Source organism: Crotalus tigris, unplaced genomic scaffold (assembly GCF_016545835.1).
Source record: "Crotalus tigris isolate CLP2741 ecotype Arizona unplaced genomic scaffold, ASM1654583v1 scf7180000018653.610581, whole genome shotgun sequence".
NCBI classification, from domain to species: Eukaryota; Metazoa; Chordata; class Lepidosauria; order Squamata; family Viperidae; genus Crotalus; species Crotalus tigris.
This window is the reverse complement of record NW_024097127.1, coordinates 364,340-391,038: the sequence shown is the minus strand read 5'-3', so window position 1 is coordinate 391,038 and position 26,699 is coordinate 364,340. Positions and strand designations below refer to the sequence as shown.

The 26,699-nt window shown below is 36.2% G+C and overlaps 1 pseudogene; it reads right to left on the bottom strand.

Annotated features, from left to right (window-relative positions):
* Nucleotides 1–8,602: 8,602 nt before the first annotated feature.
* Nucleotides 8,603–26,699, bottom strand: part of LOC120313387 — a 311,668-nt pseudogene continuing 293,571 nt past the window's right edge.

The window sequence follows — 26,699 nt, the reverse complement described above, 5'->3', positions numbered from 1 at the left end:
CAGAAATTGGATTTCCAGTTGTTTTCTGTACTGAAATTTCCAAAAGAGTCAATTTTGGAGAGACTGCAATATACACAGGGATGCTTAATCAATGATTAAACATAAGAGTAGTGCAATTCACTGCAGGTCATGTTCTGTACTAAAAAAGGCTGAGAGTACTCTGTAAATACAAGTTATAGATTAGGCCTGCGTAAATCCACATCAATGTGATTCAACATGGAGACACAAGATTGGGAGAGAGTAAGATTTGATTAGAATGTGGGACCCAAAATTAAAAGACAAACAATTTTGATTTGAGCTGATTTCATGATTCAGGTTGGTAAAAGATTTGTCTCTTTCAGTTTTTGGCAGAATGAAATGAAAATTACAGTAATGGAAGACTTTTTAAGAGGATAATATCAGTTTCAATTTGATATCTTAAAAGCCTCCACTGTAATAAATGTTGAAGTATTTCTTCTGCAACTGGAAAGATCTACTGAGGTTGGGATGAGGCACAAAGTTCAAGATGGCATCTACAACCATATATGATGAGCCTGACATCCATTAATTCCTAATTGGGAGTTTTATATCTGTCATTATTATGCAGATTTTTTTTTTTAAATTTCCAATAGTGCCCACAGTCTTGAGCCCATATTATGAGTGTTGAGAGCTGAGTTGAACTTCAATCTTGTTGGCAGGGCCAAAACAGGAGTCTAAAATTTCATTAGCATAGGAGAAAACAGAGATTCAGGTTATTTTATGGTCACAGGTAAGAAGCCAAGAGCTGAGAAAATTATTGTAAGTGCAAAGTTCTATCACGCTGAAAGGGCTCTAATAGGCAGAGAGTTATATGAGGTGGCATAGTTTGAGTAATCATATTATTTTAAGAGATCCCATTAGACTATTAACTTTTCCCCAGTATTTTCTGTATATGTCATATACTGTTTTTATAGAAGAAGCTGGCATAGGGGTTCAAAGCATCAGGCTGGAAACTGGGAAAGAGTAAGTTAAAAACCTTATACATGAAAACAACTGGGTGACTTTGGGCCAGTTAGTGTCTCACAGTTCTTGGAAAGGGCAAACTATTGCCAAAATCTGCCAAGTAAACTCTGGCTGTGTCCAGTATTCAAGGCTGACTGAAGACACACAAATAAATCCCTCAAGCAAATGATATTTTAAACCTCTCCCAGGGCTACAAAATGGTTGGAAATCAACTGATCTGATTCACTGCTCTGAAGTTAGTTATTGCTTCAGTTTATGGTTCTGCTTATTGGAGTGGTTTAATTGAAAATCTTTTTCATAGCAATCCTATTTGTGATGTTTACAAATCAACGATCTAAGAAATATTAAATAAAGTCACTTCGGTAGCAACATCAGGGATCAGGACATCCACAGAGGATGTCCAAAAGTCAAGATAGTGGCTATATCTGAACAATCAAAGCTCCATCTATTTTAAGAGGTAGACCTTTGATCACATGGTTGCAATTGCCATCTTGACATTTTTAAGACCCAAATCTCCTATATAGATGCCTCTGCCCAGGGCTTCAATGGTCCAAACTGCTAGGTGGACAGGAGCTAGAGCAAGTAACAGGAACTCACCCTGTCACACAATGCTTGGGTCTTAAACCTAGGCTGTCAGATTTCTAGCTGATAAGCTCAGCATCTTTAACCACTGAGCCTGCTTGATTATTTTTAATTTTATATAATGCAGTGATTACAACCAGGAAATTAAAAGATTTGCTCCTTGGGAGGAAAGCTATGACAAAGCTAGACAATATAATAAAAAGAGAGAGATCACCTTGCTGACAAAGGTTTGTATAGTCAAAGCTATGGTTTTCCTAGTAGTAATGTATGACTGTTGGAGTTGAACCACAAGGAAGGCTGAGTGCTGAAGAACTGATGTTTTCAAATTGTGTTGGAGAAGATTCTTTAGTGTCCCTTGGATATCAGTAATCCTAAAGGAAATCTTCTTTAGAAGGACATATATTGAAGCTGAAGCTCAAATACTTTGGCCACCAAATGAGAAGAGAGTACTCAATGGAAAAGACCCTGAAGTTGGGAAAGATGGAAGGCAAAGGAAAAGAAGACAGCAGAAGATAAGATGGTTAAATAGTGTCATCAGTGCAATGAACATGATTTTGGGCAAACTCTGGGAGATAGTGGAGGACAAAGAGCCTGGTGTGGTATGGTCCATGGGGTCATGAAAAGTCAGACATGGCTTATTGACTGAACACAAATGCTTTCCACTTCTCTAACTGAATTATAAATTTACTAATTCCTCATTTTTAGCATATGGCTTGCTGGCTTCTGACTCATAGTTAACTTGTGAGCTACCATGGTGTGGTCAAACATATGCTTTCCCTGCCTTGTTCTTACAGGATTGCTTTTGATCATGCCTATTAGATATTTGCATATCTGACAGGTGCATTTGGTGCTTGAGGTCATGTGCTTGAGATGATGTATCTCTATGTGACAGAAAAACATGTTTTTTTTTAAAATCTAGACTTAGATCAAAGAATGTGTGTATATATCTATTTATATCAACACTTATTTGAGGCTTGAATTACATATTCGGTAAGACAAAAGATTCTATCAGATTTCCCTATTCTAAACTAAAGAGAGAAATAAATAGCTCATTTCTTCTCAGTTTGAGGAAAAACAGAACGAAATGCATATAATATGAGGTGAGGTATAGAAGAGTTACTTGGCTCTAGATTTAAGTTTAGATTATTTGAAATTGTTGCAATTGATTGGATATTTATATTTATTTTATTTGTTTCTGTATGTATGCCTGTGTGGTAGATTATATATAATAGATTGTAGCAGGAACAACTTCTACTAGGAGTACTTGATTGAAAAATCTCCATATTTCTAGAATCATTTGGTGTGTGTGTGTGTGTGTGTGTGTGTGTGTGTGTGTGTGTGTTTAGGAAGATTTGGGAAGAATAAACAGTGGCTTGTAGATAAAATAATGCAGCAAAGGAAGCAGCCATCATCTTTCCCTCCACCCCCTGTATTGTTGCTGGCAATGAAGTTGCAGCCTGCTGTAAAATACTTCCCCTTATTGCGTTTTGTAGAAACACAAAGTTTTGAGGAGCTATTGCATATTTACTGTGTTGGTTTAGTGGCAAAGCATTGAGAAACAAGAAAAGACAAGTGGAAAATCCTTTGCTACGTTACCTTAATAGCAACCTCCATCAAAAACCATTAGCCTGCTAGCTGGGGAATTCTGGGAGTTGTAGGCCACACATCTTGAACTATTTTAGGTTAAAAAATTCTGCTCTAGAAATTAATGGAAAGAAGCAGGGAAAAAATGTAATCCTAATGTATGAAATATTTCAAAAAAGGAGTTTTGAAAAACATATCATAGCCTACAGAGACATTTGAAACAGTCTGAACTACATGGATCAACTATATGATTTGGTGTACATTTTCTGGATGCTTAACACTGGATATATCCTGAGATAGAAATACAGTGAATCAATCTCCTATTTATCAGTTGGCAAATGAAATAGGTTTATTATCTGTCCTTCAGGTTTTTTTCTTCTTAGTTGTTTTCTCGCAAGTGCAGGGTCTACTAATTTTTCTTTAGTGATAATTTAAAACAATGATAATTTCCTCAAAATGCTTATTTATTTTGTTGTATAATCTCTTAAATAAGACATTCTAAAGGTGCTTTTTCCAAAAGGTTTTCTAGTTTTTTTTATTTAAAAACATTTTGCTTCTCACTCAACAAACTTCTTTAGTTCTAACTAACTGGTGGAGAATGGAAGGATTTATATTCTTGGCAGTCATCTGCCATTAGCTCTCTTTGGGTCAGTCGTTAGCTGTCTGAAGCCACTTGGGGTTTATCTGTATCCTCAGAGTCACCTGATTCAAGTATAAGTGGATGTGGAACCTTCTTGGGACTGCTGCAAGGACTGTGTTGCAAACATAAGACAGGTGATGTTGTATGCCTCTCTCTGTCTTGAAAGAAGGCTGTTGTCAACTGTCCCACTTAGTCATCTGACAAAGAAAGACTCCTGGTTATTTGTTTTGCCAAGAAAATACTTTACTGAAACTTAAATGGTTATAGAAGCAGTATAAGCTGAATTGGATGTTTTCCTGTACAAACAACACAAAGGAAAGTTCCCTCCCCCCCCACACCTCCCAGTTATCTGCAAATATCCAATCAGGTATTTGTATATTGTTCAGTTAACAGGTGTTTGGTTCCCAGCTCTGCATATCGTTAATGACCTTGGCTGGCTGGAGTTTCTCACATGGCTAAGTTGGGCTTCAATCCCCCCCTTTTTCATATTCCAATCTCCCCTCCCCCATGCTAATGCCAGCTCATGAAGCTTGAATAGGAGACATACAGCCATGACAGCTTTTCAGTTTTAACATCGATGGCCTCTTTGACATTCTCTTTCAAACCAGTGGTCCTCTGTGTTCAAAATGTGAACTCTGCTGTCTTCAGAAGAGTGACTCTTGTCTTTCAGATGCAGTTGGACTGATGAATCCTGCCCTGATGGATTTGTTCTCCTGTGTTCTGTCATATGTTTGTGAAGTGGTTGCTTTGTTTTCCCAATGAACAGGTCTGCACACATGTGTCACTGTATTGCACTGATTATACCATATTGCTCTGTTTGTATCTGAATGTTTTGTCCTTGGAGTAGACAAACTTCTGTCTTAATGTATTCCTGGGTTTAAAGTGTGCACTAAGTCTTAAGTAAAAGTGAATTCACCTTAAGTGAAGTATGTATACTTCACTGAGAATCATTTCAGCATCTGAAGAGAAGATATGTATATTGTGTTGAGCACTTTCACATTGTAGGCAATGCCTCAAAAGCAATTTAAAGATGAGCACAATTGCCTTCCCTTTCCACTGACCTCATAAAGCTAAGAACAAGTAATTTTTGTGGAATGTAGTATGGATTTCCAGGAGGAAGGGGGCAAAAGACATTGAGTTTTGTGTAAGAGAAAGAGGGTGAAGACAGCTGGCTCCTAATAGTTCCCAGAGTATAGGATTCATCTAGATCAGTGGTTCTCAACCTGTGGGTCGGGACCCCATTTGGGGTCGAACGACCATTTCACGGGGGTTGCCAAACAAGGCTGTCCGCCATTTTTCCCCCTTTTCTTTGGCCACGCCCCTGGCACCCGGTGATGTATAAGTGGTTGGGGGGTCACCACAACATGGGGAACTGTATTATGGGGTCGTGGCATTAGAAAGGTTGATAACCACTGATCTAGATAAAAGGAAGATAGTTCCTCCCTAGGAGTTCTCAGATTATATCTTTAATGATACAAGTACATGGCATTAAAAAATCAATTGTTAGATTAACATATAGAAAAGCTTATAAAGCCATTTAATTTTTTAATCATGAATATATATAAAAAAACATTGAACATCTTTTCATATGAGATTGCAACTCTATTATACATTAATTAAGCTGCTCAGTAAAAATATATATATATAATATATTTGTAAAATACATATTTTGGTTATATCCTAAAAAAATGTCGGTTTCTATCCTTGTGTAGTTTTTTTTTTTTAATTTGCTTGATAACATACATTTAGTTGTCTGGTCTCAAAGTTTTCCATAGAAAACTTTTTCCATTAGGTATTATTGTTTATTCTTTACATTGAATTATAGCATTGGAATAAAATTCAAGTCCTTGTATGGTTTGTTCCTGCTGATCCAAATTTTGTTATAAAAAGGGGAAATGGTAAAAAGAAATATTTTTATTAAATTTGAAAAATCAATAAATATGTAGATCTGACTGGTTTTGATAATATTGTATATCACAAACAATTGGAACCTTTTTTTGTATTGGTCAAAACTGGTGGTTCTTTTTTTTTTAATTGAAAATTTATAAGGTTTTACAATACAAAAACAAAACAGTTTCCCCCATCCCCCTTGTGGATCAAGATGCCATCTATAAAACATTTTATAAAAGTTCTCCCTTAAATTTTGGGCTTGCGTAAATTTAACGTTCCTCACCCAAATAATTTCCCAGGTATCTAATAATACCGGTTCACCAAAGTTTTGTGCCCATTTAATCATACATTCTTTAACTAACTCTGCTTCTGAGTTCAATTCTACTAAGACCCCATAAATTCTCTTAATGTGAGTTCGCCTTTGATCTTTTATTTGTTTAAACAGATTCTCATCTTCTCTAAGCTAACCCACATTCTGATCTATCTTCCACCTATCCATTATTTGTCTGTAGTGAAACCATGAATATATAATATTTTCCTGTGCTAAATCTTCCATAGATTTTAACTGCCAATTTTTACCATCCCACCTGAGTAATTGTGCATAAGAAACGCTATCCATCCTGACCCCTCTTCTTATCCCTTCAATCGCATGCCATGGAATAGCCCATAGTGGAATTTTAAAATCATTTCTATAATATTTCCTCCAAACCCGAAGTAAGGAGGTCCTCATAATATGAGATTTGAAAACCCTATCAACCTTTTTATTAAAAATTAGATAGGCATGCCATCCAAAAATTAAATCCCAACCCTCCAAGAGGAGTATTTCCACATTTGTTAAATTAACCCAATCACTTATTAATGTTAAAACCACTGCATCATAATACAACTTCAAATTCGGTACCTTGAGTCCACCTCTCTCACGAATATCTTGCATAATTTTAAGTTTTACTCTAGGTTTTCTCCCTGCCCAGATAAATTTATTAATACCTTTCTGCCATTCATCTAAGTTAACCTCATTCTTTAAAATAGGTATCATTTGAAATAAAAAAAGAAACTTTGGCAACACATTCATTTTAATCCCCGCAGTTCTTCCCAAGAGAGATAATTGCAGCTTTTCCCAATTTTTCATATCTCTTTGTATATTGACCCACAGCCTTTCATAATTATTTTTATACAGTTTTGCATTGGAAACAGATAAAATAACCCCCAAGTATTTTACCTTATTGACAACCTCAAAATCTGTCAAATTAACCAACACCTGCTTATCCAAATTAGTCATATTTTTAGGCAATATTTTAGTCTTATTATTATTAATTTTAAAACCCGAGACTCGTCCATATTGATATATAAGTTGTAATAACTCTATTACAGAATGAATAGGTTGAGATACAGTAACCACCAGATCATCTGCAAAAGCTCTTAGTTTATATTCTTTCTTATTAACTTCTATTCCTTTTATTTGCTGTGAATCTCGAATTTTAATCAACAATATTTTCAAAGTTAAAACAAACAGCAACGGTGACAATGGGCAACCCTGTCTAGTCCCCTTCTCTATTGTAAACACCTCTGACAAACCCCCATTAACTATAAGTTGTGCCGTTTGTTTTTGATAAATAACACCAAGAGCTTGTAAAAATTTTTCTCCAAAATTCATTTTGTCAACTAATCTTAACATAAATTGCCAATTCAATTGATCAAAGGCTTTTTTCAGCATCTAAAAATATCAATCCTGCAGGAATTTGATTATTTTTGTCTAAATATTCTAATAAATTAATAATTTGCCTAACATTATTCTTCATATACCTTCCAGTTATAAAATCTGTTTGATCTGTATGTATAACATGATGCAAAACCCTCATAAGCCTATTAGCTAAAATTTTTGCAAAAATCTTATAATCTACATTTAAACGAGATATAGGTCTGTAATTCTTTGGTAAAGTAAGATCTTGATCTTCTTTTGGAATTAAAGATATAAATGCTCTGCCCCATGATGGGGGAATCTGAGAACCCTGTAATATGTTATTAAAAAGCTCAGTTAAAGGTTGAATCATTTCTTGTACCAGAGTTTTATAAAAAGTAGATGTCAAACCATCCGTACCCGGTGCTTTACCTAATTTTGATTCTTTAATCACCTTCTCAATTTCCGCACTAGTAATCAAACCATTAATTTCTTGTTTTTGAAATTCTGTTAATTCAGGGAAGTTGGCTCCATTTAAGTAGTTATCTATATCTAAAATCTGCACTTTGATACTCTTGTATAATTTTTGATAATATTCTAAAAAAGATTTCTTAATCAAATCCTTCTGGTGAACCAATTTACCATTATAGTTTATTTTATCTATAGTTCTCTGTCTCTGTTTCTTTCTCAGTTGATAAGCCAGCCATCTCCCTGGTTTATTAGCATTACAAAATGTATTTTGTTTCATATATAATAAATTAGTTGCAGTTTGATCAGCCATCAACATATTAAATTGTGATTTAAGCAATTTTATAGATTCTTTAACCTTCTCATCTGTGGGATTTGAAATCAAAATTTTTTCTTTTAATTTAATCTCGTCTTCCAGTTCTAAACTGGAAAACTGGTGGTTCTTAATAGTTTGCATGTTTACGATACATATAACAAAAGACTGCAGTGCAATCTCATGTATCTTTTTTTACAATTGCTATTAAAGTCACAGATATATTAAAAGACAGATTTTAAACAGGTTGTTGTTCAGTTTGAATATGATCTTACATATGTCCATTCAAAAAGAACTCGTACTCTCCTAGGAAACTAGGCAGAAGATTACAGCCCAGTTTATGTTTACCTTTTAAAGGGCAAATCATTATATTTTCTTCACAGCTTCTATTTTCAGAGACCAGATGAAACTGATATATGGAGGTGAAGGGAAATGCTCAATATTTGTGGCTCCTTATTGTGTTGTCCTAAAAGTTCAGCAGCTATTTATCCGACAGAATTGAATATATAAATCAGGATTATAATTTTATTTGCAATTATGTCACCAACCGAAGGACAGATGTGCATCTCTTTGGAGTTTAAACCTTGAAAGTCAGAGAGAAAAGAAGGGACAATTGAAATTCATGAAGTAGAAATAATTGTTCCTGATTTCAAAGAGATCAATAAATATATTTTAAATGACATGGATTTTAAATCATTTATTTGCTATGGTTCTATAGAGAATAAAAACCTTTTTTCTAGGCAAGAGAAGGATGGCACGATGGCTCAGTGATTAAGATACTGGGCTTGTCAGCTGGAAAACTGGTAGTCCAGATTCAAGACCCGAGAGCCACACAATGGGTTATTTCCAGTCCTTGTCCCTGCCAAACTAGCAATTTGGAAGCATGCAAATGCAAGCAGATAAATAGGTATCACTTATTTATGCTAGCCCCATGACTGCGGAAATGTCTTTGGACAGTGCTGGCTCACCACCCCCTATAGTTGGCAACCACTAGCAGAGTAAAATCTGCAGGGACTTCTTTGCCTTTAGCTAGGCAAGAGAACTACCAACTGTGACTGTATTTCCAGGAGTTTTGTATTTTGGTGCCATTCTCTAACACAGTGTTTCCCAAACCTGACAATTTTAAGGCATGAGGACTTCAACTCCCGGAATTCCACAGCCAGCAACGTTGGCTGTGGAATTCTGGGAGTTGAAGTCCACATGCCTTAAAATTGTCAAGTTTGGGAAACACTGCTCTAACACTATGTCATTAAACTTCTTGCAACAATGCTCAAAAATTAAAACTCTACAGCCATATTTAGAGACCAAGCTCCAGTTTAATAAAGAATACCGAGTATGAACTCCAATCCAAGTGTCAACTGAGTAGTCCAATATGATCCATATGTGTTTAGTTGGCAATGAAGTTTGAAAGGAAACCCATGCTATCAAAATTTGAATAGGACTACTGGATTGGATTTCTTTGCTGACACCTAATTATCACATTTTGCAGCACAAATCTACTAGCTCTAGGTTCAGGATCATGTTGAGTACATGTTAAAATTAAATTCAGAACAAACAACTGCTTTATATAGGTAGATATCATTTATAAAATGACATTACATCATGACATCAGAGTAGACTGGGCTTCACATCTTCAAGCATCTAGGCCAGTGATGGCGAACCTTTTAGAGACATAGTGCCTAAACTGCAACCCAAAAACCCACTTATTTATCACAAAGTGCCATGGCTGTATCAGCATTGTGGTGCTCTCAGAGGGGGGGCACAGGGGCATGGTCCACTGGGTGGGCGTGGCTGCAGTGGTCATGGCAGACTGGGTGAGCATGACGGAGGCCAGTCCCTCGCCATCTCTGGGGCATCCCTGGGGGGCCAACGCCGCTTGCTCACTCACTTCCTGCCCTGTTGCTTCCAAACGCCATGTGCTTGCTACTCTGGTGAATTCTGCTGGGGCAACGATTCACCACCACTGATCTAGGCAATTTTACCTTTATTTATAGTCAATTCTTTATTTATCTACAATCTTTGTATACTGCCCCAATCACTAGGCATCTATATAGTGCACATGAAACAAAATCATGAGAATTACAATATAATCAATTATAATGAATATGGTTCTTATCATGACAGAATCCTTGAATGGTGAAGGAAAGTTATTTCTGCTGTGTCAGGTTTTTCTCTGCCTGAGGAATCCTTGGTGCTTTCTGAGCTTGGCTGCTTTCATGAAGATGTTTCATTACCCAGACTAGGTAATATCATCAGTGCTAATGATTCACTCCTCATTTCAATTCTGAGCTACAAATATTCTCCTTAATTTTCTCTACCTCTGGAAACCCCTTGAATAAATCTTGCATATAACAAGGAAGCACATGAAATGTTCTAATTTAGATCTGCCATTCTTCTTTTTACTCCATTTACTTTTGACTGCTCTTCTAGTTCTCTTTATCAGACAGTAATTCTGATAATCCTTTAGCATCTTTTATTACTGATACCTCTGCATGGAATTTCCTACTTTTCAACTTTTATTTTGCACCTTTTCTTATGACAGCATAAAATTCTTATCTTACTGTTCATGCTCTTGCTCCATATCTGTCCTACCCACTTGGGTCATCCATGAGATACCTGTTGTAGGTCCATATATGGATGATTTTGATACCAGAAGTCAATTTGCTTATGGCCATGGTGGGTCTATATTATAGAACAAATTGCAGCTTATATTATTAAAGGTGGTAGGTGGCTCAAAGCATGGATGACCTAGTCACTTACTCTCACACATTTGCCCTTTTTTCCCCCTCTCTAGTTTAATTCTTGAAATCATATGTTGCCCATTTAGAATGTTATTTTCAACTTTACAAATGCTTTTAATGGAGTTTAGTTCACAAATGTCATTATAGTAAATGCACGCATACACTCATATGAGGCCTTGATTAGCAATGTCCTTTCTTCCCTTCCCCTCCTCTTTTCTTTCATTTTCAGCTGATTGTGAGCCTGCAGGCAGGGATATTATATAGTTTAACCTATCTATCACACTTGGTAGATTTTAAGCTGTTCTAAAATAGTAAATAATGAAGACTATTGTACTGAAGACTGATTTCAATACAGTATAAATTTCCACGCAGCTGCAGGTTTCATTTACATCAGCAAACTGCAGAGCATTACATCCCAAATGCACTCCAGGAAATCCAAATGCATTTTTATAGATCAATTGCTTTTCCTTTTCTTAACCAAGACATGGACCCTATGTTCACCTAGCTGCTTACTAAGATGCTGTCATATACAGTATGTCCCAAAAGTCCTTTTCGAGCATTCAAGGTCTATAGCAGGGGTGTCAAGTTGCCAACCTGCGGGCCGGATGCATCATGCCAAAACCGCACCCACCCCAGTGCCGGCAATGGGAAAAAAGTCACGATACGTCATGACATGTCACGTGACATTGCGAGTTTGACAACCCTGGTCTATAGCAATCATTTGGGAGGGAGGGACAGTGGAAGGGAGGAGCAGGGGAGAGAACTCACTTGAGAGGGTTAGAATTCGAAGTTCTTCACTGCTGCTTCCATCTTCTCCGTCACTTATAGTTTTTATTTCAGTGAGGTAATCATCTTCCAAAGGTGCCAGCAGTTCAGCGAACATAATGTTTGTTTTTAAGATATAAGTGGTGCTATACAAAAATCTAAATATAAAAGGAGAGAAGGCAGAACTGGTTATATAGGTTCCTTTTATTTATATAGGGTTTTTCATTTATGTTCTATTTATTTTTTTAAACTTCTAAAAATTATTGTTGTTTCAATTCATGAAACAAACAACAAATTTAAAAGATCCCTTTAGGCTCATCCTGAGAAAAAGAAAACCTGCTCTGTTCCTCTTGCTTAAAAGTGCTCTGTATGAACTCAATGGCGCTATAACAGTGCTTCTCAAATAGTGGGGCACGCCCCCCAGGGGGAGCGCGAGGCTCCATAAAGGGGGGCTCGTTTGACCTCAGCAAATACTGTCATATTGGATTTCTAGATCGGATCATCTGACTCACTCGCAAGCGGCATCCCACACGGCATTGGTTGCCTAGCAACTCTAGAGCTGAAGAGAGGGAGCAGCACGGCGCAAACACTGAAGATTGTCCCAGCGCAGCCCCAGTAGCAGCCCGACGCGGAGGACAACATGACTGCCAACGCACGTGACACATGCAAAGGACCCGATTGGATAGACATGATGCTCTATCCTGATTGGCCAAACCCGCCCGTGTGACTTTTAGACCCGGAAACCCCACACCATAGCAGAAGAGCTGATACTGCCTGCAGCATTAGACATGGTCTCTGTCATGCTGGATGACGCGAGTGCTGCAAAAATAAAAACTATCCCTCTGTCAAATGACACCATTGCTAGACGTATAAATGACATTGCTGACGATCTTAACGAACAGCTGGTAGATAAACTCAAGGATAAACGTTTTGCCTTACAATTTGATGAAGCAATTGACAGCAACAAAGACTGTTTGTTTATTGCTTATGTACGTTTTGAAATGTCAAATTCCCTATATGAGGATCTACTTTTTTGTAAATATGTCAGTGACAGAAGCAATATCCACTCTTAGGACAAAGAGCTGTGCACATTCTTCTTCCATTTGCAACTTCTTACTTGTGTGAGATTGGCTTCTCTGCTGTTGCTGCTCTGAAAAGCAAATACAGGTCTCGGCTACACATTGAGAAGGAGCTGAGAGTTGCTGTGTCCTGCTTCAAACCCCGCTTCGAAAAGCTATGCATTGAAAAACGTGCTCATTGTAGCCATTAATCCAGACATCACCTCTGATTAAAAAAATCAGCTCAAGTTATTTTAAATATTTTTGTTTTGCAGGTTAAAGTTTTTTTTTAATATTGTGCTCCTTTAAATCTTTTCTGCTACAGTTAATAAAGCTATTCTTTGTTGTAAATTGATCCACATTTCTTTCTTTTTTTATTCTCATATACGTTAATAAGGATACAGTGTTATGCAGAGGTGTATTTATAACAATTTTATAGACAAATGATACTATTTACAGTCGCGCGGGGGGCGCGAAATGTTTTCTTCTTCCTAGGGGGGCATGACAGAAAATAATTGAGAAGCACTGCGCTATAAGGAGATGTTCGCAGGGCCTGCCTGTTGTTCACACAACGGCACATTTATTTGCATTGGCATCCTAAGCCATCACAAATATATAAAGATAGTAATAGTCCAGTATTCGGATCATTATATTTACATGCACATTTGGCACATTTTGAAAATGTGCTCTGGACATCACTGAAAACCAATTGTGGTGACAGGAATCATCACAACATGTTGGCAGTGTCTGTCTTTTTTGTCTTTATAAGTGAAAATCTTTTCTCTCCCCAGTGACTGTTATGCCTCATCCTGTTTTCACTCTTTCAATTTTCTCTACATTAGACTGATGTTTTCCTTCTCCTATGGATGTGTATGAAGTGAATCAGTGTTCCAATTTTTGGTCCGTACAATATTTGTATATAAATGGAAACAAATACCAATAATGAAAGCCAAAATGAAGGTGGTGAAGGTAACATTATTTTTGATATATTAATTCTCTATTAAACAATGGAGATATTTTTAAATTTTATTCAGATTCATAGGAGCCACATGTGATCTGGAAAGTTTCACAATTTAGTCACCTATTTTGCTCATTAACATTTTTTTTTGCTAATGTAAGCAACAGCATATGACAACCTTCTCCGATTGTGACATGCTTCGACAGTGTGAACGTCTAACTCCCAGATATTTTTTTAAACAATAGTCATGTTAACCAGAGAATTCTAGGAGTTAGACTACACATGTCAAGGGTATTCAGATTTGACAAGGTTACCCTTTTATGTCTGATTGATGCAGTAAAGTGGGATAGCATATTTTAATATATTTGTGGGTGATTTTCTGTAAGGATATTAACAACCACAACAGAGAAAATACTTCACCCCCTTTCTAAATTAGATTCCTCTAATTAATTTTGGGGTGTGGGTAAACAAGGAACACAACTTTGTGTGAATAGTTTATTCCTACAAACAGTTGCCTTAGTGTTTGACACCTGGAATTAGTTGCATACATTGCCATTATAAAGCGTCATCTCTTGCTTATGAGTAGATTTTAGATTATTATTAATAGTTTAATATGGTTGAATTTATATTATTTTTAGTGTTATGGTTTAATTATATTATTATTTTTGTTTTTAATTAGTTAACATTTGTTTTGAAAAGGAGTTAAAGTATGTTATAGATTGATTGATAGTATAGTTGGGTAATATTTGTTAGATTATGATTGTTTATTTGTTACCCTATAATCAGCTCTGGGAAGTGGGGGGGGGAAGGGGTGGGAGGGGTTTGGGTTATATTGTATTAAATTTGTAAAACTTTTAATAATAAAAAAAAGCATCATCAACAAAATAAACTCAGAAAGCCTGAAGTCTGTTGTCTACTGGCAATAGGGTACAACCAGTGAATATTTCTTTTCTGGTCCCAAACAGTTTGTGGTCACTTATCTCTTCTAGCATCCAAGCTTTCATGAGCTTGGTTTCTTCCAGGACTATAATTCCTAGATTTCCCAGCCAGCATGGGTAGTTCTACCACAAGTGAAGGATGAATCAGGCTGAGAAAAGCTACTCTGCCTAGAGACTTCTGAACAATATTTGCATTTTGAAACAGCAGCGTTTTGTCTCATTATTTCATAATCTCTGTTTTCTTTGACATAGATTTTTGCAAAGACAAAATGTATTTATTTGAACTGTCTGGAATACAAGCTAGCCAAATATTATTATGTAACTTCATAAATGTCATACTACATGCTGCTATGTAGTAAACATGTTTTTTAAAAAATAAATAAATAGATCAAAACAATTACAAGAGAGAAACTTACTTAATTCAAAATACCACTGCTTTTGTAACGTTTATCATGAAAAACTTACTTTGTAGCCTATGGGACTCATTTTCCATTGTTTGCCCCCAGTCCTAGTTCCAGCACATTTTTGAACTGGTCAGTTGCCAGACTATGTTTGCTGGAGGTGCTGACTTGGAACTATGAAAAAAAGAGCATCATATATTCATTTTCAGACTGCAACTGGTGAACAGCTGACCCAATTGATACAAAATCATCTGAGTTACAGTAAACCAAGTCACTCTTGGAATGCTTTCATTTCAATTGTTTTTGCTGTATAAGGTGTTTATATTGCTGTTCAGAACTGGGGACATATTATTGATATGGAAATTGCATAAAGTATGTGAACTGCTGTCATTATTGACCATAGTTTGGCAATTAACTTCTTTCAATCTCCACCTCTTGGGTTTCATTAAGAGATTCACATACTCTTCGACTTTCAATATCTATCAGGCCAGAAATTATTACTGGTGCTGAGATTCTTTAATGGGGAAAAGATTTCATTCTCATTCCTGGTTTTCTCTTACATTTATTCTTGCTTGGACATGATGGAAAGAGATGACAACATCTCCTGATTGTCCCAGAAGAATAGAATATAAGGGCCCAATAAAATTATTCAAGCATCTGGACCATTCTCACTCGGCACACTGTGGATTTAACTATGTCTCTTTTAGGACTGAGAATTAAAAAAAAAAAGCATCTTGGTAAAAAAAATTAACTAGGAGAAAAGTTACTACTAAGTGTAATCATGGCAGATCTAAGGAGAATTGTTTCCTGATAATCCATGCAGCTGGGAAACTAAGGAGGGGAACAATGACTGCAAGTTCTGACTGCTTTTTCTGTGGTCAATATTTGGAAAATAAATGAAGGAAAAGGAACTTGTTTATTTATTTATATTGGTATGGTGTGTGGGAAATTGTTCCTTCTAGGGAAATGCTTGGCACAGCAGAGTACAGTAGGTAGCAGCAGGAATTCTCCTACAGATGGATTTAAGCTGACCTGAAGATAGGCGTGTATGGTCTAATATGAAGCTTGAACTAGCAAAGTCTTCTGAATCTACTGATTCTCAAACTCTGTCTGAATGCTAGTTTTCTTATGCAATTGTGTCTGACTTTTCTTGGGATTCAGTCCAAGATTAATTAATGCTAAACTTTTATTTAATCATTTGTACCAACAATTGAAATTAAAACAGCATGCCTTTTTGTAAATGTATAGATACTTATATTGTTAAAGTATTTGCAGCATTTTCTACGTACTTCTAAGTTTAGGTTTTTTAAAAACCTTATAAAATTGGATAAGACAAAATCAGCTAAAATGGCCATTAAAATAATTCCCTTTTTTCCCATGTGAAGACTGACCACAATTTTACAGCTGGGGAAAATAATTATATACATTATACAATTGTTTTGCCCTCAAGGATAAGGCTGACTGACAAAATAAATATTTCAGATTTATGAATCTCATAACAGATAACTTGGCATAAGATGGCTGCTTGCACATTATTTAAATAAAGAAAATGTAGAGTTTTATGCACAGTTACACAAAGTTCCATGCAAGACATACACACTCACTCCCATATATACCCTGAGAGAGAGGGGGGGGGGCACATGCAGATCTATCTGTTATCTAACAGATTGCACAAATACCTTCATTAAAACAAAATTATATAAAAATAAAATAGACCACAGACTGAGATCAAGTTGTTTTTGTTGATGCCATCAACTATAGCCTATGGGTAAACCTCCTGCTTCCCACTTGATATTAACTGCAATTGGATCAAAGATAGAAGATCATCCAGAGCTAGGACATACTGTTATCCTGTTCAAGCATAATCTCAGTCAGTACAATGTTCCTGTGAAATCCTTATCAATTATTCAAAACTTTCCTCCTTGGATCTGGATAACATTTCCTCCTTCCTTCAAATAGGTACCCTTATAACTCAGTACTCCTAAATTCCATGCATTTGGAAGAAATGTGGAATATTTTATATAGTATCTTATATGCAATAAATATTCCCTTGGTTGCCTGGTTATATAACAGCATATTACTCCTCCTAATCTGCTGCTAAGTGCAGCTGACAAATTACATGAGTTTTCAAAGAAAAAAAAACAAGAAAGTCCAGTTGCCTTTTGAACAGCACCTTTGGGACAATCATGACCTGGATGACTGAGAATCTCCATACACATTTATATGAACTCACAAATACTCCTTCTCCTTCTCTTTCTCCTTCTCCTTCTTGACTTGATTGATTAATGATTCACAGTTCTGTATTCTTCATTAAAATATCATAGATTTAGCCTAAAAATAATACTTGTTTTTTGACATTATTGTCCCTACTTTTTATATTATTTTATAAAGTTCTATCCATGGGATAGATGGAACAATAGATTTCTTCTTCTTCTTCTTCTTCTTCTTCTTCTTCTTCTTCTTCTTCTTCTTCTTCTTCTTCTTCTTCTTCTTCTTCTTCACATTTTACTGCAAGTGCAAGATCTACTTTTTTCCAGATCAACCAAATATTGATCCATTAATTGCAACAGGAATTAAGCAACCAGCTTATCTCCCAAGCCTGACATCATGGTTTGAGAGACAGTGGCTGGCCCAAAGTCACACCTAAAGCAGCATTAGAACTGACAGTTTTTTTGGTTTCTAGTCTTATTTCTTAACCACTAGAACAAACTGACTCAAAGGACAATAGATAGATAGATGATAGATATAAATAAACAATAGAGAGAGGTAGATGATGGAAGATAGATAGATAGATAGATGAGAGAGAAGAGAGAGACAGATAGAGAGAGAGAATCTATTCCTGTGCTTAATCTATTTTTGGGTATAAGAAAGAGCTAATTCTGCTGATATGATTCAGAGACCATGTTATGAATCCAGAAGATCAGCAAGCAGGCCAGGTTGCAACACTGTTAATTTTCATACACAAAGTCTCTCAATAAAGTTCCCAGCTAGTAAAAGAAAATCATGATATATATCACAATCCAATCCTAGTGGTTTCTTTAGTATGTTCTCCATCTAAAATCAGGACTAAATAATAAGCTAATGTTAAACGACATGAAGAACCATTATAATCATTTTCCCAAAATCTGTTTTCAGATATGGCTAAGATGTTCCATATCTGAAAATATTCATCTGCCTTAATATTCTTCTACCTTAATTTGGTATCCTGCAGATATCTTGGACTATAGTCATCAATCAATCTATGAGTTCTTGGAACTTTTAGTTTCAATACACCCAGCAAGAATTTGTTTGAAGAATAGCAATATACATAATTTCAAAACTTCATATGCAAAACAGGATTATTTTAGTGAAAGATTCTATGAAAAATATTTCTGTTGTTTAAAAGTATTGAGTAGTTACTGATGTACAGCAAAGGATTGCTTCAATTTATAATCTTTATCTCACTTTCTTTTTGATATGCACTAAGTTGAAAAATATTTATAGGGACCGAGCATGCATTTAAAATAAATAACCAGAAAATACCCTTTACCTTTGTATTATAGGTCCGGCCTCCATACGTAACCTAAAAAAGAAAAAGAGTTAAAAGAAAAAAGGGCAAAGTGACATTCCAGTGGGTGTAATTATATTTATTGGGGGCCAATCTCATAACCTAAAGAAGATCATGAATGAACAAGATTAACAATAGCCCTATCAACTTAATGGAAGATAAATGGAAAGAACACTTTTGTCTCCTACAAAGAATTGTAGACACCATTCTAGCTTTCATATGTGTCCCCAATTATACTGAAACAAGGGGCGAAACTGAGCATGGAAATGTTGGCATTATCAAACTTAGATTTCTCTGTTTTTAGGTTTCCTCTGTTTAAACTGTTCACAAAATATCCCAGTCCAAGTTCAATGTGGTTTTTGTTAGATATGAGTACATTTTACTTTCCAGTTCTTTGACGTTGTTCTGATGAGGAAATAAACTGACTAGGATTAATAGAACCATACAAATCTGCTTTCCCTCCCTTTTGTACCCCAGTCATGGAATCATGGAGAGGCCAGACTGGGTCTCTTTCTATCTCGTTTTTCAGAAAAGTATATTATTATGCAAACTGAATTGAACAGTTTGGGCCCAAAAGCAAGAAAACTAATGACTATTCATTGTGCATTACAGACATGTAGTGATATTGATAGACTATACGTGCCACACAAAAATGGAGGCAGAGATACACTTCAAATCAAACAAACTAAGGAAGAAAAAAAGCATGTATTGACTGATTATGTAACAGACAGCCAAGAACAAGCATTGATGCAAGTGAAAAATTTGAACTTACTATATGTGCAGGAAACAAAATGTGAACATTTAAACAATGTAATAAAAACAATAACAGAATGTTAGCAAGGAAAAGCATCACATAGTCGATTTTTGCAAAAGATCAAGAGGAAAGTGGATAAAGATAAAACCTAGCAGTGACTTGCAACTGGAACATTAAAAAAGAGCTAGCTGTTCAAACTAGTGCAATTAAGGCCAGAAGTGAAAAATCATCACATGATTCAAGGTGCAGATTGTGCAAAGAACCAGAAGAAGCAGTAGGTCATGTACTACTTACGAACAGCACATAACATGGTTGCCAAAATGATTCAGTGGAACATCTGTAAAAATTATCATGGGCCAGTAGTGAAAAATTGGTGGGAATATAGATAAAGTAATTGAAAATGACAAAGTGAAAACACTGTGGAATTTCTAAATACAAATTGATAAAGTCTTGGCTTATAACCCATCAAATTTAACTGTAGTTGAAAAAACGAAAGTGTGGATAGTTGATGTTACAATACCAGGAGATTGTTAGAGGACAAAGAATTGGAGAGGATCATAAAGTAACAAGATCTGAAAATCAAAATTGAAAGATTATGGCATAAACCAGTTGTGGTGATCCCAGTGATTACAGGCACACTGGAAATCATACCCCCCAAAAATTGGACACTGCTTAGAAAATATGAACATTAATAAAATTTCTATCTGTTGATTACAAAAGTCTGTGCTGCTTGGATACACTTATATACTACCTCAATACATTATGACATCTAGGGAAGAACTCAGGGCGTATGAAGGACAACACCAGCTAAAGAACTGGCAGCTGTGATTTCATATTTGTTTCTATATTAAAATAATAAATTTGCTGCCCAACTCCCAATGATTTGGGGCACTCTACAAATTGTTTAAAACATTTGAGCATAAAGAAACAATCCAAAACACAAAAACAACAAAGTACAAAAGAAACAAAGATGGCAGAGAAAACAAACCCAGTTGGGAAAAAAGAAGTAAGGAGAGCATCAATCATCCTCACCAAAGGCCTGCATAAAAGGGCCACTCAAAACACCAGTAGGGTGAGGGTGTATTTCAATTGCAGGGAGAACCTCATTCAAGAGGGTAAACACTGTTGCAGAGAACTGGGGCCTCAAAAGATGACTTTGCTTAGTTGAAAGAATACCAATCTCTCAAGATCTAAGTGGCCATGCAGTGGCCATGTAGATGCTATTAAAGACAGACAGTCACTCAGGTAATCAGAACCTATACCATGCATGGCTTTATAAGTAACAAAAAACATCTTGAATCACAACCAGAAGAAAATTGATAACCAATGCAGTTGGCAAAGCAAAGGTGTTACATGAACATAGCAAGGCATCTCTATCACTTCCTATGCTGCTGAATTCTGGACCTGTTGAATCTTCTAGGTCAGTGATGGTGAAACTTTTAGAGACCGAGTGCCCCAAAACTGGCCCCACCCCTGCTCTGCCCCCACTCTGTCTCCCACCCCAACTGCCCACAGGGCCACTACCGCCTCCAGGGCCCATCACAGATTGCCCAGGCAGCCCAGCAGTGCCATGGCAGCCATGCCCTCTACCTGCGCCCCGCAGCATCAACTGTACAGGATGAGGCGTGAGGGCAGAGTCTTGTCTACACTGCCTGGCTGCGATGTCTTGGCTGCGCTGCTCCATGTTGGCCACACTCGGGGGGCGACTCTCCTCCAGAGGGGCTGCTGGTGACAGGGTCATTAGAGAGGTGAGGCTAGGGCAATGGCACGTGTGCCCACAGAGAGGGCTCTGAGTGCTGCCTCTGGCACGCGTGCCATAGGTTCACCACCACTGTTCAAGGTGGTTTTCAAGGTCAGCCCCATGTATAGTATGTGGCAACAGTCAAACCATGAAGTGACCAGGACATGAATGACTGTCTGAATAGCCCCCTGATCCAGAAAAGAGTTAATAATAATAAAATTGAAAGGGACCTTGGAGGTCATCTAGTCCAACCCCCTGCTCAGGCAGGATACCCTATACCATTTCAGACAAATGGTTGTCCAATCTCTTCTTAAAAACTTCCAGTGTTGGAGCATTCACAACTTCTGGAGGCAAGTTGTTCCACTGGTTAATTGTTCTAACTGTCAGAAATTTCTCCTTAGTTCTAGGTTGCTTCTCTTCTTGATTAGTTTCCACCCATTGTTTCTCGTCCTGCCTTCAGGTGCTTTGGAGGGAGCTTGACTCCCTCTTCTTTGTGGCAGCCCCTGATATATTGGAACACTGCTATCATGTCCCCCCTCGTCCTTCTCTTCTATGTCTAGTTCAAGTGGAACACTAGGCCTTTTTGTACAAAGGCCTTTCTGGCCATAGCTGCCAGCGGCTTATCAAGCAGAGCTGTGAGTTCAGAAAAAACCTCCACATTTTGTACAACCCTTGAATGGGGAAACTACCCTATCCAAGGGAAAACATGGAGATTTTGAAGGCTCATGTTATGCCAGTGAAAAACCATATGAATTCATTAATTCTTTAAAAGAGTCTGGTAAATAATGCCCCAAAGCCAGCTGAAATGAATGCATTTAAGCACACTTAATTCCTTCCTAGATGGTGAATTTCTTTTACAGGGTTATAATGAAATAGCAACAGTCATTTTCTCCTAATATGTTTATCAATAATAAAATAAGTGCATGCCCAAAGGCCACAGCAAACAAAAAGAGAACTCTGCTTCTTTTTCTTTATCATATTATTGTTAGATGCTGAAATTTCAAATGTTAGAAACACACTTTTAAACTTAAGGCTGCTAGAAATTCCAGCTGTAAATATGATCAAGATTTCAATATGGCAAAAGGACTATTTCCTTTTTTGAAAAAAAGCATTTGTTATCAATGTTATTTCTATTCCCAAATTATATAGTGTATGGAACTAAGTGTCAATTTAAACATTAAGATGTTTTGTTTTATGTAAATTAAAAAAAAATATTCAACCAAAGCCTCTGCAGAATCTAATGGACTTGGTCACAATGAAGAAATGAGCTTTATGACTCAGGCTGCACTCTGTCTGTCTGTCTGTCTGTGCAACATCATCATATAAATATAAAAGTGGGTGAAAACTGCATTATGATGGCACATTATTAGTTTCATAATTTGCCCTTCCCCAGGGACACCCATTTACTGTCCTTGCTATGCTATCCTATTGGAAACTTATGCTCAAGAATTAGATGCCCAAGATACAAAATAAAGGAAGGTTTCCTTTTAGAGTAATTGACTAACACAAAAATATATTTGATAATTCATGTACTACAAGCATTATCTGGAAGAAAAGAAGCCATTTTTTATTTTAATAATTTATTGTAATTAGGAATCCATATCATAACTTATTTTTCAAATAACATTTTGAATGTTACTATACTAGATGGCAAAGATTCTGCATTTACTGGGAGGCAAATGCTCTTGTGCTTTTTATTCCTTAGTAACTGAAGATACTCACATTATTTTTTTGTAGTTACATTCACTGGAACACTGGATGGACCAGTTCCAGATATGTTGGAAGTCCTCACTGTGGCAAAGTACATGGTATTGGCCTTAAGACTGGTAATTTTTTTTTTTTTTTTTGCTGTTATGTTGCCATTGTAACTTTCCAAGTTGTTGAGTCTTTGGAATCATTCATCCAATATAAGACCTAAAGTTTAATAACAAAGACAGACTTTTTCTCCCTCAATTATGACAATTAAAGTTGAAAAATAAAGCTTCAGAAGGAACAAATAATTTTATAAATGTTATCAAGATATAAAAACATCTTACATCACATATTAAATATAAATTATATGTAAGCACACTACTTTATTTTTTTCCTTTTTTAGATCTCCAAAGGTGAAATTATTTTTATCTAGGCAGTTATAATTAAATAGCTATTACCTTAGACCTGTTTTGAATTCTAAAAAAATGTTTGATGAGAATTAGCTGGTAGTCTATGAACTACATTAGCTATTCTAACAACAAAGTCATTTTCCAAGTGTGGATTACTCACACAAAGTAGGAGGTAGCAGCCAATGTGGCACCAACACCAACTTTTGAAGAACTAAAAATAAAGATTAGGAGGGGGGGGGGGAATCCTTATAGACACAAGAAGATCCCAAAATACAACTGAGGTTTCACCCTGCCTCTTGACCCTGAAATGGCAGCTTGCCGTGCCTGAGAAAAATAACAGAAAATTAAACCATTGCAGCATCATCTTTCTAGCTATCATTGGCCCTGGGTATCTATAGAAATTATGCCTTTAGATGCAGCAGATTCAAAGCTGTAGTTACTACTACCTTATCTGTCCTCCTTCTGATGTTAAATACAGGGTCACCTTGTTAAACTAACAGTTATAATCTTAGCATTTTGCATATATAAGAGAGTACTATGCTATTTTTCAAGAAATAGGACTGTAGTGTTTTCACACTTTGAATGCTACCTACATTTGCAGTTTTGTTATTTTGCCTCCTTAATCAGTTGTACAGTGATTCATCCCTGAATCTGGTATGAGCATGTTCACCTTATCTTTAATCAACATTCTATGTAAGATCTATGTAAACTTCCAGCTGATCTCCCGGAGAGGTATAAACCAGTTGTTTATTGCTAAAATATATTTTAAAACAATAAAAACAACTATTTACAATGTTAAAAGAAACAACTTAGCTTTCGCTGGTCCCCTGCCAGCATCCTCAGAGTGAAGCTCAGGGGGTGGGGAGATTTTTTTTATACACCTTGCTGGTCTAACTGCTTACTCATTGCCCGTGTGATAGGGCCATCCTTCCTGATTATGAGTAAGCAGTTAGACCAGCAAGGTGTATAAAAAGAATCTCCCCACCCCCTGAGCTTCACTCTGAGGACGCTGGCAGGGGACCAGCGAAAGCTAAGTTGTTTCTTTTAACATTGTAAATAGTTGTTTTTATTGTTTTTAAATATCTTTTTAGCAATAAACAACTGGTTTATACCTCTCCCGGAAATTGAAGGTTGTGTATTGAACAAATATGCCAGGGATTCGCATTTTTGCAGCTATCAAGGACACACACACACACACACACAATTAGTTTTATACCTATAAGAAGATAATGAGATGGAAACTACTTAAGCCGAAGAAAGGATCAGTTGTCAAAAGTGAAACCCAGATGGTGAAATAGCACACTACAGCAAGAACAAAGACACATGTGAAATTAGTGAACAGGCAAGGTTATTTTAGAGAAAACAGCAGATGGGTACAGATGGGAAGCATGTATTTTGGCTGAGAATATTTAATAGGTTTTCAACAACAACACCTCATAGCCAAGAATCCTTCCAGTATGTCTGGTCCATGCAAGAGGGTTCCAAGAGATGTCCATTTCAGAAGACGAGGAGCTTTGTACTGAAATGCCAGTTGGTGCTATCTGAGACTCTAGGAAACAGTAGAGGCACAGCAAAACTTGTTTAATTTTTAGCAGACTATTCCTAAAATATTGGGAACATAGTTGCATAGTTGTTAAACTGAAAGATAGAAGAAACTTCATCATAGATCTCCTGAAATAATAAGATTTATAATCTTATCCATAAGATTTATGACTTAATTTAAAGACTTCCTGTATATTAAGTATTAAACCACTGCAGCATCATGTGCATATTGCATCAGCTATATTACTGGGAGCATTTCAGATGGGTTTCCAAATTCTGTTTCATATGACAGAAATAGATAAAAATATGAGATATGAACTACTTTGCTTACCGTCATCTCCAGAATACACAAGAAGTACTGGGCTCGGGGTGCCTATTCCTTCATGATTAAAGACACCCGCTTTTACTTCAAAGGGAAATGATGATAGAATGCTTTCATTTCTGTAGATATATTTTGATGCCTCAACTGAAGTCACCATTGCTTTAGTCCAGCTGAAGGAGCCAAGGGGCTGAAATATAATAAGGTATCCAAATCCTTCCCCATTTTGTAGTTCTTCAGGGATGGACTGCAAGAAGCATAATAATTACTTCTAAACAGTGTACCTGCTCTCTTCATCCGATGAAATATTTTAGGTGTATTGATTTGGTTGACTGAGCCTTGAAGAGAAAATGTTTGTTCCACCATAGTATTGAAAGTAACAATTAAAAGAAAAATGTATTGAGACGATCAATTTAGAGCCAAAAGATCTAATCAGTAGCATTAAAATTATATACTTTAACAAAAGGGAGAGAGAAGAGTCAATGGGAAAAAAAATAGCAATCCTCTATAAAGTCAACCAAAGCAATTAAGATCTGAAACAGTAATTTTTTTTATTAAAATACCCCAATAGAGTGATGACAGGGCTCCAAGCCAAGCTGACTGAGACACCAGATAATAGATTGACAAAGGTTAATATAAGAGGTAGAAAATTGTATGAATAGTCCCAAATAATTAATTACCTTATGTAGACTAGAAAAAAAACAACAACCCTCAACTCTAAATGAGCAATAAGATAGCCAACCAGACCCAGTCTAGGCATTTTGATCTTGTTATTAAGATCTACATATATACATACATACATACATAATCAATGATCATCCTTATTCCTAATAACTTTCTTACTTCCATTCAAACGTCTGTCAGCACAAAAGACTTAATTTAAAAATTAAAGTCAGTCTTAACTAAGAAAATCAACTTTTCAAGAATTTTAACTTTTAAGCTCAAAAGTATAATGATTATCTCAGATTCAGGTGGATTCTTCTTTCCTTTCTGTTCAACACACTTTGCCACCTTAAGTGTTTAGTTTTGAAATCTTACAACAGAAAATTAAAAATGCTGCAGGAACACACTTTCATACCATATAAAATGAAATCCTCGGGGGACTCATCTAAAATGTTTAGTTTATGAGAAGTGAAGGGTGATAGATTCCAAATTGATACTAGTCCAGGTTTCAATCTGCTTAGGTTTTGTTTTTGGGTTTTTTTTGATCATTCAGGGTCAGCTAGATTTTACTGCCTTCTGTAACTATTAGCATTTAACTAATTATGAATACTGCTGTTTACTCTTGTCTGAGTCTTAAGGGATAAAAAAGTTACACACTACCAATATTTAGTTTATTTATATCCATAATTTATTGGATTGTTTATTTTAGTTTTTCAACTTGAAATATTAATTGGTAAATGATAGATGGTTAGAAGTATGTGTGTGTGTTTGTGTGTGTGTGTGTGTGTGTGTGTGTGTGTGTGTGAGAGAGAGAGAGAGAGAGAGAGAGAGAGAGAGAGAGAGAGAATGGGCATCGTTTATATAATTTAAATTATTTCTGATGCTTACTTAATCTCAGAATTCATCAGCTAGCTATTTCATTCATCATAGTAAAGCAGGATTATGGTGTTCTGTTGTGTTAGCTAATTCCTAGAAGAAAAAGCTTCATGTCAAATGCAAATTAATTTGAAGCATCTGGGGGATTCAAATGTTCT